Source organism: Ailuropoda melanoleuca, chromosome 13, assembly GCF_002007445.2.
Source record: "Ailuropoda melanoleuca isolate Jingjing chromosome 13, ASM200744v2, whole genome shotgun sequence".
NCBI lineage: Eukaryota > Metazoa > Chordata > Mammalia > Carnivora > Ursidae > Ailuropoda > Ailuropoda melanoleuca.
This window is the reverse complement of record NC_048230.1, coordinates 30,315,616-30,330,341: the sequence shown is the minus strand read 5'-3', so window position 1 is coordinate 30,330,341 and position 14,726 is coordinate 30,315,616. Positions and strand designations below refer to the sequence as shown.

At 36.4% G+C, this 14,726-nt stretch overlaps 1 protein-coding gene across 9 annotated transcripts in view; it reads right to left on the bottom strand.

The window, feature by feature from the left end:
- Positions 1 to 14,726, bottom strand: part of TANC2 (tetratricopeptide repeat, ankyrin repeat and coiled-coil containing 2) — a 363,080-nt gene that overhangs the window by 258,209 nt on the left and 90,145 nt on the right. Inside the window, exon 1 of one of the 9 annotated variants that reach the window (XM_034641087.1) lies at positions 10,445 to 10,481. The exons of the other annotated variants lie outside the window; for them this stretch is intronic. The gene's annotated coding sequence lies outside the window, so the exon portion shown is untranslated. Of the gene's footprint in view, positions 1 to 10,444; positions 10,482 to 14,726 lie in introns of those variants that run through there. 9 annotated transcript variants of the gene reach the window in all.

The window sequence follows — 14,726 nt, the reverse complement described above, 5'->3', positions numbered from 1 at the left end:
TAAACTCTGGTGCTTTTTACTAATCAGGCATGAATCTGTAAGAACTGTATACACTTAATGCCCACCAAGGCAGACATGAACTGGAAGGTATGAATGGATTTTTTTTTTTAAATGCAAAAGGAAGGACCAGGAACATAAGCTAGATTTATTTATTAGCCAAAGGTCTCTTGTGAATAGGTACATAAATAAGATGCTCCCAGGCTACCTAAGCACTTTAATAACCAGAAAAGATGAAAAGCAGCTCATCTGTTTGGGGTGGAAAAGAGAAAAGGAACCACAATTTATTTGTCCCATTATCTATTCTCTGCTGGGTGCAGTACCAGTAAGATCTTTACAACATTAGGTCATTCAATACTAATAACAATTCTATGAAACAAGTATTATGCCCATTTTAAATATAAGACTGAGATTCAGGGAAGTAAAGTGACTTCCCCCAAATCACAGGGCAATCCTAAAATTCAAATTGTCTGGTTTCAAAAATCTCTGCTGCTCTCTACTATAACAAAGAAGTCATTAAGGTGGTGGTAGGGGGTCCTGAAGGGGAAACAGAGAAACAGTGGACAGAAATCAATCCAGAGGCTACTGCAAAAATCCAGAAAAAGAATGAACGCTTGGACTATGAGAGCAGCAGAGTTGGCGAGAACAGGTCAGATTCTGGATATATTTTGAAGGTACAGCGGAAAGAATCCACTGTCAGAAGAGAAAAATAAAGAAATGATCAAAGGTAATTCCAATATTTTGGGCCCAAACAATGGATCTGCAATTTACTGAGATAGGAAAGACTGTGAAAGAATAGGTTTGGGGATGAGGAGAGTATTTTGAGCTCTGTTCTGGACATACTAAACTTGAGGTACCCTTTACACAAATAAGCAGACTTGAACACACATATGCCATCAGTACAGAAACCACTTTTAAACTGTATGACATCTGCATGGAAGGGAGTATAGATGGGGTGGGGAGAAAGAGAGAAAAGTCAAAAGACCAAACATTGGGGCTGAATCCAACATGCAGAAGCCAGTGGTATGAAAAACAACAGCAGACAATAAGAAGTAGCAACCAGAGAACAGAAACAAAACCAGAAGAGTACAGAAGTAAAGAAAGAGTTTCATGGGGGCACCTGGGTGGCTCAGTTAAGACTCTCTTGATCTCAGTTCAGGTCTTAATCTCTAGGTAGTGAATTGAAGCCCTGTATTGGGCCCTAGCCTGGGCATGAAGCCTACTTAAAAAAAAAAAAAAAAAAAAAAGGAGGAGGAGAAGTGTTTCATGCAAAGGAAAAGATCAAATGTTGATAGGTCAAGTAACATGAAGACTGAGAATTAACCACTAAATTTAATCAATGAAGATAATTTAACATGGTTCCTATGGAGTGGTAGGGATGAAACCTGACAGGATTTTAAGCTCAAGAGCGATTAGAAAGAGTTTCTGGAAAAGATCTTATCTCTCCCTAGACATGGAAGACAACCCATGGAGACCTTGGATATTCTGGTTGTCATCTTGAAAAACAAGAGTTTCTGGAAAAGATCTTATCTCTCCCTAGACATGGAAGACAACCTATGGAGACCTTGGATATTCTGGTTGTCATCTTGAAAAACAAGGGGAATAAACCATAGGATAAAGTTAACACTGTGAAAATTAAGACACAGGGATGAAAGGAGGATAAAGGTCCTTACTAACTGAAGAAAACTACCCCATTTCTGGTCTACGGTTATATAAACCAATAAATCCTCCTCATCATCATATAAATCAGATGTGAGCAAACTAGCCCAAAAGCCAAATCTGGCCTGCCACCCATTTTTTGGATAGCCAGTGAGCTAAGTAAGAGTAGTTTTTACAATTTTACATGACTGAAAGTTAAGAGTAATATTTTATGACATAAAAGTAAACGAAATTCAAATCTGAGTATCCATAAAATTTTATTAGCACACAGTCGTGATCACTCATTTATATAGAGTTGATGGCTGCTTTTACACTACAATGACAGAGTGCAGTAGTTGCAAACTGTATGGTCTACAACACCTAACATATTTACGATCTAGCCCTTTACAGAAAAAGTTTCCTAACCCCTGGTATAAGCAATTTTGAGACAAATATTCTATTACCTGCAACCATTCCCCTGTACTCTGGCAGCACCAAACTACATCATGATATTCAAAGAGGAAATGCATTATAAGGCCTCCATCAACTTATTCACACTCTTTCCTCTACTTAAAATGCAGTTGCCTCTACTTAACAATATAAGGAAATTGTATCCACCACATATTAATGGGGCTTAGTGTCTAGCACAACTAAGCTGGACTCAATCTTTGAACTACTATTATTTGTATGACCTTAGGAAATTTAATTAACTTCTCTGAACCTCAATTTATCTGTGAAGCTGATATTAGTAATAAATATGGAGTTGTGGTGAAAAACAAATGTGGTAATGTGTATAAAACACAGCATGCCATCTGGCACCAAGTAAACACTTATTGTAACTGGAATCTTAACCTTTCATCATCAGGATCAATAACAACATCCTTTCACCAAAAGATGGCTTAAATATTATTTCCTTATCTTCTCTGTAAGATTTTTGGGAGACTCCCATTAAGAATTAATTGTTCTCTCTTCTGTGCTTCTATAGCACACTATACGTATCTGTTCTATAGCACTGACACATCGCATAATGATTAATTATTCACTTGGTTATCTTTGGACTAAAGTTCAAAGTGTGCCTTTGAAAGCCTTTTTCATCTTGATATTTTCAGCGCCAACTTCGAATCTGGTATGGCATGGGTATTCTCAAAACAAACAAACAAAAAAATTGTTGAATTTTGTCAAGGGCCAGCTCTAAAATTAATGCATTCATAAAACCAAACCAAGTTCAAGGAAAAAATAAGTGGTATTGATGTGGTTTGAGATGCAGTTTAAGAAGTTCAATGTTTTCCTTTTCTTATCCAAACTATTATTATGAAAAGAAGAGTGGCATTATTCTAAAGAACAAAGACCCTATCCTCCACATCAATCTCAAAGATCTTAATTATCAATAAGAATTTTCATAGGTAAGCCCAGACCCACTAAAAGTGATTTAGTTCTTAAGAAAACATCTGTAGTGTCTTCCTCTAAAGAAAAAAGAAGCATTCTATACCAAATAAAAAGTATTTAACATAATGCCATCAATACATAGTTAATGCTTTTCACAGGTTTTCATAGATCTAGCTTTTTTTTTTTTTTAAGATTTTATTTATTTATTCGACAGAGAGAGAGACAGCCAGAGAGAGAGGGAACACAAGCAGGGGGGAGTGGGAGAGGAAGAAGCAGGCTCATAGCAGAGGAGTGATGTGGGGCTCGATCCCAGATCGCTGGGATCACGCCCTGAGCTGAAGGCAGACGCCCAACCGCTGTGCCACCCAGGCGCCCCTTCATAGATCTAGCTTCTATACTCTAAATCTAAATATGAAAAATCACTTCCCTATGATGAGTTATCACTTTGCATTTGCCTAAGGTATCCAAAATTGCCTCGGGTATCCCAGAAAGTCTGATCTGTAGCTCAAGAAAAGTTCTAAACGAAGAATGTTTTGATTCTCATGATGAAGCTATGTATCAATGACGATGAGTAATAAAAGGAAAACAAAGTAGACTTGCTAATTGTAAATGGAGCAATCACCAGTAATAATGTATTTTAAAACTTGATGACTGCGCTTTCAAGGTGCACAATGAATATATAAAATGTCAAGCCTAACACAGAATTAAACAGAGCAACTGTCAAAAATAAAGGTCTCTACAATTATATATTTTTCTTGCTTTTTTAAATAAACTTTTTATTTTAGAATAGTTTTAGATTTACAGAAAAGTTGCTGAGATAGTATGGGGAGATCCCATAAACCCTACACCTGGTTTTCCGCTTAGATTAGTCATTTGCCAAAACTAATGAATCAATATCGATACATTGTTATTAACTAAAGCCCACACTTTACTTAGATGTCCTAAATTTTTATTTAATGTCTATTTTCCATTCCATCATACCACATTATGTTTAGTCATCATGTATTCTTAGACTCCTTAGACTAGTTTCTCAGGAACTTTTGTTGCTTTTGGTGACTTTGACAGTTTTGAGGAGTACTGGTCAGGAATTTTATAGAATGCCCCCAGTTGAGGTTTGTCTGATGTTTTTCTCATGATTAGACTTAGGTTAAAGGTTGGGAGGGGGAAGACCACAGAGGCAAATTGCTATCTTCCTCATTTAATTTCAAGAATGCATACTATCAATATATTGAAACTAAATAAATAAGTGTACATGTTTACATACCCTACATAACTGAAAAAGAAAACTGAAGCTCTAGCTTCTTCAGCTGTGCCAGCATTAATGAAAACAGACATTACCTATTTGGTTCTTACTAGGTGTCAGACGCTGTGTTAAATGTCTTACAAATTTATGTCATTCAATCCTCATTAAAACCTTATGATATAAATACTAGTTTTCTTTTTACTAGATCAGGAAACAGGAATTGAGATTTCAAGCAAACATGGCCACAGCTGTAGCTTGCAAGTGCAGGATCTAGGACCTGAAACTCGGCCTAATTCTAAAGCCTGTTCTCTTCACCATTCTCTGTCTATACACAAACATATCATGACATGTTAGAGAGCTCAACAGTGCAGTTGGTAGGAGACCAAAAAAAGAAAAAATTCCAAGGGGAATTTGAAATAATCTCTGATTTCAAACTTCTTCCCCTCAAATCGGGTACTCAGTATGGCTCACTTGAATTCTTGAGTTTAACAGTTTGCATGGAGTTGTTAGTAAGCATAGATATCTCTACAGGTAAGAACTTCTTAGTTTCACAGAATGATAGAACTAAGAAGGAATTTTGAGTTTCTTTGTTTTTTGTCAATTTATGCTTTTTAAACATTTTGTGAAGGTGAAGCTTTGGAAAAAAAAAACAAAAAACAAAAACAGTCCAGCACAGCAACTTTACAACAGTTAAAAATATAACCGAATGTCAACAATAGGTGTATGTATGTATACACATACACATACTTACTTTATTTATTTATTTTTGGTGTTCTTATCTGTTGACACTGCATGCTGAGGAGAATACATATGAGTCTTAATTTTGGCCACATACCAGATTGATCTAAAAATCTAGGGATTTAAAAAAATTCTTATGCTCAAGCTACCCCCCAGATCAATGAAATGAGAATACTGTGAGGGAGACCCAAGCATGACTAGTTCTTTAAAACTCCCTGGATGATTCAGCATGCAGTCAAAGTTGAGAAATGTTCGTGAAGATTAAGTCGTGTTTGTTTGTTTTAAAGATTTTTATTTGACAGAGAAAGACACAGCTAGAGAGGGAACATAAGCAGGGGGAGTGGGAGGGGGAGAAGCAGGCTTCCCGCTGAGCAGGGAGCCCCATGCAGGGCTGGATCCCAGGACCCTGGGATCATGACCTGAGCTGAAGGCAGACGCTTAACAACTGAGCCACCCAGGCGCCCCTAAGTGGTGTTTTGATACAGAAATGAACTGGATCCATCTGCAAGTTTCCAGTGCTAGCAGAGGCTACAGGTAAGAAATGCTAATTGTACTGAAGAACATGATCTCTAAATTGAGGATGAAGGTTACATTCATACGTTCACTCCATCTTTATTACTGATTTTGGTGACTTGGGGGGTTTATGGGCTAAACCAGGATAACAAACACTGTATAATGTGAAGAAGGTTTCAACGTATAGTTAACTAGACTAAATTTACTCTTTTGAGCCGGGCTTGTGAAGTTATACTACCAAGACGATGATGTCACCTAAATGTAAAGCTTCCTAAGATTCTAAAAACTAGAATAGCCTCTGCTTCTTCACATCAACCTGGTCTCAGGAAAACCACAGCTCATAAAGCATGAGAAGGGATGTTCAGGAACAGGACCAGATTTTATTTACAAAAACAGACAGGAATAAAAGAACATGGTGCCCTTAGGAAAATCCAAAGAGTTTGGTATGCTAGAGCACAGAAAGTATGGGGAAGAGGCAGGATATCAAAGTAGAAAAGTTGGCAGAAGCACAATCACAAAAGGCATAATCATTATTCATGATTAGATTTCATCCTCTAAGTGTAGGGAAGAAAATGAAGGACAGTGAGCAGGAGAGTAGCATGATCTGAACAGTGTTTTCAAAAGACAAATTTGGTGAGCATATACAGATGGCACTATGGGGTCAGCGAGGCAAAGAGATCACTGCAATAAGCGCAGAGGAAAGGAAAGCCTAACTAAATGCACCAACAGTGAGAATACAGAAGAAAGGGTAGGTTTGTGGCATATTTAGGACCAAGAACCCCAAAGACTGAATCCTTTTGAAAGAGGTGTTCTAATCACTATCATCAGTTTTCTTTCCCCCTTCTTCCTTGAGTCTACTCCCATCAGGCTTCCACCCACGCTGCTCCAGCAAATTCACATTTACCAAGATCTCCCCAAAAAGTCCACTGCTAACTCCAGTGGTCAGTTCCGTTCTCTTATTTTTTGCCTTATTATAACAACATTTGATGTTCATCATTCTCTTTTCCTTGAAGGTTTCTCTTCATTTAACTTCCAAGGCACCATCCTTTCCTCCTTCTGTGGCTCCCGCTCCATCTCCTTGGCTTGTTCTGTCTCTTCTCCCCAATCCCTACATGGCCTAGTGCCCCAGAGCTCACCTCTCTAATCTGTACCCTTTCCTACGTACACTCCTTTATCTCAAACAGACTTATGGCTTTATGTTTCATCTAGATGCTAACAGTTCCCAAATTTGTATGTCCAGCCTGAACCTTGTTTGTGAACATGCTCAGTACTTCCACAACCGCCCGCCTACATCTCTACTCTGAACATCAAGCAGGCATCTCAAAATCTGACGCAGCCTCACATTCCCCCTCTCATAGTCTTATCTCTGTGAACAGCATCTCCATTCTTTTAGTTGCTCAAGTCAAAAACCTGGGAGTTATCCTTTACCCTTCTCTTTCTCTCACACTGCACATGCATTCCAATAGTAAATTCTGTCAGCTCTACCTTCATAATATATCCAAACTACTTCTCACCCTTTGCTCCTGCCACCCTGGTCCCAGCCACCTTTGTCTATCACCTGGTTTCTCTGCTTCTGCCCTGGCCTGGCTTTAGTTTATTCTCAACACAGCAATCAGAATGGTTCTGTTAAAACACAAATCACATCATGATACTCCTCTCCTCAAGGATTCCCCATCTTGGTAAAAGTCAAAGCACTTAGAACAAGGCGCTACCCAACCTGGCCCCCATTACCTCTCTGACTTCATTTCCTACTACTCTTGTGCTTCTGACTTCACTGAAACATACTGGTTCCCGCGATGCTTTAAACACGCCAAAGAGGGGCGCCTGGGTGGGTCAGACAGAGAAGCATCTACCTTTAGCTCAGGTCATGAGCTCCGTGGGCTCTCTGCTCAGTGGGGAGCCTGCTTCCCCCTCACCCTCTGCCCCTCTCCATGTCTGTGCTCTTTCTCCCTCACTCTCTCTCAAATAAATAAAATCTTAAAAAAAACAAAAAACAACACACCAAAGACGTACCCGTATCAAGGCATCTGCCTAGAATATTTCTCTCTTAGATATCAGTATGGCCTGTTCTTTCATTTCCTTCAGATAAGTATCCAAGTGTCCCCTCAGCACCCTATTAAAATCGTACCCCCACACACACCACATTTACATAGACATACTTTTTTCTCCTTTCCCTTCTTCTTGTTTCTCCTTAGTAGTTATCACTAACAGATTCTATATTTTACTTATTTAATTTTGTGCATCTCTACTAGAATGTAAATTCCATGAGGGCAAATAATTTTGTATTCACTGTTCTATCCCCCATGCCGAGACCAATAGCTGATATGTAATAGATGCTCAAAAGATAGCTGTTGAATTAATTAATTTGTGTGAGTGAAATGAGTGAAAGAAGGGAATTCTGGATACCTTAGAATTCTTGATTTTGGAATTTCATTGGATTTATTGTAAATCCATCAACGAAGATAAAGAATAGAATATGAGAGACTGGGAAGGAGAAATAATAAGTCAGTTTAACCAAGGATCTAATTTACAATCTAACTTAATCTTAACCTCTATTTACTGTCCATCAATTCTAGATCTAGGACTAGAAGGACGGAAACATGAACAGCCAGAAGTGAAATTTTTTAATCCCTTGATTTTTTTTTTTAAACAAAACAGGTAATTCTCAAACAGCAGCTCTGTAATGATTCTCAATTTTTAACATGTTTAATGTTTTACTTTTAAATACACTATTCTAATGTAAAAGAGCTCCTTTTATTCATCTATTTGTGTAAAAATTGGAGAGGTCCATCTATTAATTTTTTTTTTAAGAGATTTTACTTATTTACTTGACAGAGAGAGAGGGACAGCCAGCGAGAGAGGGAACACAGCAGGGAGTGGGAGAGGAAGAAGCAGGCTCCCAGCGGAGGAGCCCGATGTGGGGCTCGATCCCAGGACCCTGGGATCACGCCCTGAGCCGAAGGCAGACGCTTAACGACCAAGCCGCCCAGGCGCCCCCCCATCTATTAATTTTTAATTGCCTTTCTGAAATCTCTACTTGAATGCCTCATATATACCTCAAACTCAAAATACCCAAACAGGAAATTCTCACCTTCTGACCCCTTCAAACCTGATACTATCAGAGCTCCCTATCTCAATGAATCCATCACCAAATATTGTTGATTCTCCTTCCTAATGTCCTTGAAATCCACCTAACTTGTCTCCAATTCCTATACCTATTCTCTCCTAAATGTTTATCCACAAAACAGGTGTTATTCATTTAGAAATGCAAGTGTAACCGTTTTCCCATTTAATGTTTAAAATGTTAAAGTGATCCCCATTGGAACAGATACGAATTCTTAACATAGTCTATAAGATTCTACTTTTCCAGCTTCATTTCTAGTTAGAGCTCCCTTATACGTAGAGCTGCCTACGTATATGAAGATAAGTAAGTTTCAAAAGCACTAGTAATAGAAAATTTGCATTTTATGTCATATGTTCATAACAAAATAAACCCTTAAATTTATTCCTCTTATGCTTTAAAAAGAAAGAATGACAGCTGACAGACTAAAAATCAAATCTCCCCCCTCCCCCTCCAAAAATGGCACATCTTTCTGTTTTGACTGATAAGTATATTTAAATGTATTTACACTCATTGAAAAACCCAAAACAATAAAGCCAGAATATATATATAATCTAACTATGCCTTAATTTTTCTCACAAATAAATTATACTTTATTTATCCCATAAGCCTATATTATTTGATTATAATGATGGCAATGAATATAAAAATTTAAGACCAAAATGTTTTAAAGAAAATGGTTTTTTAAAGGAAAAGCCTTGGTATATGTAATATACAAAATTCAAAACAATATTCCCTTCTCTAAACTTGTCTTAGTAAGGTCCTTACTAGAGCATTACAATTTCGTATTTTTCTCCTAAGTAACTAGGAAACATAAATACAACAATGATTAAGTGGTTGAATAACAGGAATCATTAGGATCTACTAGAATATAGAAATATTTAATCAGGGCATCTAGGTGGCTTAATCGGTTGAGTGTCTGACTCTTGCCTTCAGCTCAGGTCTGGATCTCAGGGTCATGAGTTCGAGGGGAGGTTGCTTGGGATTCTCTCTCTCCCTCTCCCTAGGCCCCTCCCCCACTTACATGTGCGCGCTCTCTCTCTCTAATAAATCTTTTTTTTTAAAAAAGAAATATTTAATCAAAAAATAAGGAATTAACTGAATAAAGAATCAAGAAAACAGCCTCACACATTTAAATGAAGGAATTTTGTATGTGAGAAAACAGTATTATAAAGCACTGGAGAAAGGAAAAGCTATTCAACAACAAATAGGGTAAAAAAAAAATTAACTTTTCCATATGAGAAAAAACAGCTAGATCCCCTTGTCATACCTCAACCTCACTGCCAAAAAATTAAGGGTAAAAAGAAAAAAATCAAAATGTATTAAAAAATCTGAAAGTGAAAATCAAAACTTCAATCATTAAAATGAAATTTTTCTGAAACATAGGGGGAATAATGAATGATAAAAATGAATAAATTAAAATTTTAGACTTATATTAAATAAAGGTTTAGAGTTTTAGACTTATAACCAAAAGCAAAGTTTTAAGACAGAACAGAACTGAGAAAAGATATCTGCAATAAACGTCACAGAGTAAGGATCAATCTACAACAGGGGTCTATGAACTTCTGTAAAGAGAATAAATATTTTAGGCTTTGCAGACCACATGTTCTCTGATGCAAATACTTAACTCTACTATTGTAGCACAAAAACAGCCACAGACAATCTTTAATAAACAAGTGTGGCTGTATTCCAATAAAACTTTCTTTATGGACAATGAAATTTGAATTTCATGTAATTTTCACATATTGTAACAATTTATTCTTTTTTTCTGAATCACAAAATAATTGTAAAAACTATCCTTCACTCACAGGTTGTACAAGAACAGGTGGTAGACTGGATTTGACCCATGGGCTATAGTTCGCTGAACCCTGTCAAGAATATGTAAAGAATATACATAAATCAATAAGACAAAGATAAATAAATCCAAGAAAAAAATGCATAAAGAATATAAGGAAGCTATTAACAAAAGAGGCCATCTGAAGGGCCAAAACACATCAAAAGATACTCGGCTTCACTAGAAATTAAGGAAACAGAAATTGAATCAGTAAGATATTACCTTTCACGTACCAGATTAGGGAAAATTAAGAAGTCTGACCATATGAATGTTGGCAAGGATACTGCAAAACAAGAACTCTCAAACACTGTTGAGAAGACTATAAACTGGTACAGTGACAAAGCACAGAAATTATCTAGTGAAAATGAAATGCAAAAAATCTGCATCCTGGTAATTCCACTTCCAGGTAGAGCCCCTAGAAAAACTCTGATATGTGTGTAAGGATATTCATTGCAGCATTATTTGTAATAACACAGAACAAAAAAAAAAACAACAACACTGAAATAAACTCAGATTTCTATTAGGAGAGAAATGAATAAAAGAAATGTGCTCACAAAACTGAATACTACACAACACATACAAGAAATAAACTAAGTCCATATATACCAACAAGAGCAAAATAAGCAAGACGCAGAATTCCACAGAGAGAATGATATCACTCAGTAAATTTTAGAACACATACAATACTAAAAATTGTTCACAGATACATTTATATTAGGATTTTTCATCTCTGATAAAGGAGATTCAAACATCAACTTCTTTTTATTTATTTTTTTACTGAATTCTGTATGTATGTATGAGTCTGTGTATTATCTACGTATGTGTGCATCTGTTAGGATATGGTTCTAGCAATGAGAACTAGTGAAAAGACATGCCATATTTTATTTTGAAAGTTACAGGAATTTATATTTATGAAAATGTATTATTGTAGCAAAATAGAGAATGGACTAAAGGGTATTGAGACTGGAGATGTAATATTTTAAGTGGGAAAAGAGGAAATCCTAAATTAGGAAGTGAGAATGGAAGAGGACAAGAGAAAACAAAGTAGAGAAGCATTCAGGAGTTGTAGTAAACTGGACAGGATGATGGGTTAGATGTTGACATCCATTTTGGGGGTGCAGAAAGCTTTGTGTATTTTCCAATTGCTTCCTGAATACACCTGCTATGGGCTTTTAAGTAGCTTTTAGAAATGACATCTACATTAGCTGATGATGATAATGGGCCATAAACTATCGCTAAGTGATAGAAAAGGTTTTTAGAAAACAAAATATCAGTTAAAGCAATTTTGAAAGAGATGGAGCGGAAAGGTTGCTCTGCTCTGCAGTTTCTGCCAGATTATATGCACACCGTGTCCTCCTGAGGGTTAAGGGTCCTGTTGAATACTAACAGCTCAATCTTCAGCTACTGGAGGAAGAGGTGATAAAAGACTTCAGGACCACATTAAGCACAAATCCTGGCTCCAATACTTACTGGATGACTTTGGCCAAGTCACTGAACTTCTTTTCTCTGCCTCTGTTTCTTCATCTGCTACATGAGTAAAATAAAGTACAGCTGATCCTTGACAACATGGATTTATACTGTGTAAACCCCCTGGATACATGATTTTTTTTATTAATAGAGCACAGTATTATATATTTTCTCTTCCTTATGATTTTCTTAGCATTTTCTTTTTGCTAGCTTACTTCACTGTAAGAATACAGTATATAACACATATACAAACTGTGTGTTAATCAGCTGCGTTATCCGTAAGGCTTCCGGTCAACAGTCGGCTATTAATAAAGCTTTTGGGGAGTCAAAAGTTATTTGTGGATTTTCAACTGCACGGGAGTCAGCATGTCTAACCCTTGAATTGTTCAAGGGTCAACTATAATAGAATTTATTCCATAAGGTTCTGAAAATTACATGGGTAAAATTATGTATGTATTTATGTATGTCTGTGTGTCTTTGTCTGCATATACAAAGTGCTGTTATTCTTCTTCATCAGTTACCAGACACCCAGTAAGTACTGGAGCATTGCACTAGGTGTTAGAGAAGCGGAGATGACAAATTCATATTGTCTGCCCTCTCACAGCACATAGCCATGACACTGTGAGAGACAGCCATGTGAGCTAATGTACAGTCTTCAACCTAAGTAACTAGGAATTCCTGAAGCTATTTCTCAGTCTTTCCGAGCCTATCAACAATTTCAGTGTCATTTAATCTTTCGACAATTGCTAAACATCAACAGAAAAGGCTTAGAGTTATACAGAGAAAAACCCTTACTAATATACAAACCTATGCATGAAGTCATTTTCTAAACCCTATTTTCATTGTCTCTAAAATCTCCTGTTATTCTATTTTTTATCCTTCTAAAAGATTCATAAATAAATAAATCTAATGCTAATCTAAAAGATTCATTAATGTATAAAACTCCCAGAAACTTATCCCTAAATGTTCCCCCTACTCTAAGAATATATTCATTTTTTATTTCTTTTACCTGTAACCATACTGTGAAACTGAAAGATTCACAAATAATATACTCAGAAAATACCTGACTCTAAGAATTACGAAGACAGTGATGGTTAAATGAATATTAACCAGAGTTTTTTTATTGCTTAGTTGAAAACGAATTACTCTCTATAGCGTAAAATCTTTTGTTTTTTATGCTGTAATAGAGTATTTTTACATTCTCTTTAATAAAAAGATGTTTCTTTATTGTCTAAACATCTACTATAGCAGTCATTCCCTCATCAACTTACTTTGTAATAGTCTCCTTCAACAAAAGATAGCTTAATTGCATCCAGCTCTCTATCACAAATTTACAGTACTAATTCTTGCCAGCCATTTTGTTTTCAGCTTGTAACACGAGCAGCCAGCTGCCTTCAGCCTGACTCTATTAGCATATCGGATAATTTAGAAAATGAGCACAGAAATGGAAACTAAAAGATACAGTTAGTTTTCATCAGAATATATCTAAGTATTAGATATTACTCTTTATGCTTTATAATACTTCTCTGCTTCCTTTCAATATAATTAATTTTCTTAATTTAAATGCTCATTTCCTGCTCACAGTAATTTTTCCCTCCCCCAGATCCTATAAATGAGGTTGACCCTACTACTGTTTAAACATAAGAATTTCAAATTTTAATAAAAGAAACTACACAGAATATTTTCTGTAAAAGGATAAAAGGGCTGGATATTTGGTACTATAATTTACAACTATATTCCAGCAGACCATCTGGCCAAGAATAATAAATACATAATAGCTAACATATATTGTTCTCACATTTCAAGGATGTTTCTAATAGCCAGCAGACAGCAAACAATTCTCCACCTGTTTTGACTTGCAAAAGGCTGCTGTGTGAATGTCAATAACAATGTGCCCTCACCAAACATCACTGAAGTCTTAGATGACAAATCTAATACAAATTTAATAGGACGGGGAAGGGTAGGGCCAAAGAGTTCTTCTCAGTGTCCTGTTCTTCAGAACTCTTTTCCATCACATCCTCCCTCCTCCTCCAAAAGTCCCACTCATCCATATTTAATAAATATTCTGAAATGTTATTATTCATTAACCCACCCTATCACTTAACGTAAAACTCTTTTTAGAGAGGCTCTTCTAGTTGATTAAATAATACTATTTAGAAAGTTTGTTAACTTAATAGAATATAACACCCCTGAAGTAACAAGCAAAGCAGGGGGAAAAAAAAAAAGGCTGGGGGGAGGGGATCGGCAGGGAAATAAAATGCTCAAAAGATAGAAATTACTGAAGTGCTTTAACAACTTCATTTTCTCCTCCAAACTCCTCCCTGTCCCCACAGCATTTTTTGTTTTTACTGTGATGCTAACTAGACATCCAGTCTGCTGTAGAAGCCTCTGGTTAGAACAGATTTCAAGGCTGCTGTGTCTTAAGAGGAACCAATCAGATTTCTTTGTTTCATCTGCAACATTCCATCAGGGTTATATAACCTTTTAGATACATGAAACATTCTAATAAATAGTATATTTCAATCCACAGTTAGCCATTTATTGTCACTAAATCTGGCACATAAAAAATCCCGTATTATTCTTCTGTGTTATTCAATAAAATCAAAGGAATATAGTACAGATGAGAGGGTTATTTTTCTTTTTGGGAAGAAGACAGAGTGAATTTGCTTTGTCTAAAAGAGAGTTTGTGAAAATACTGAGTATGGGCACTCTGTAGACTACTAAAATGAATGCTGATCCTTCTTATTTCTGTTTATAGTAAAGTGGGTGAGGTAATCCAACACAGTGGC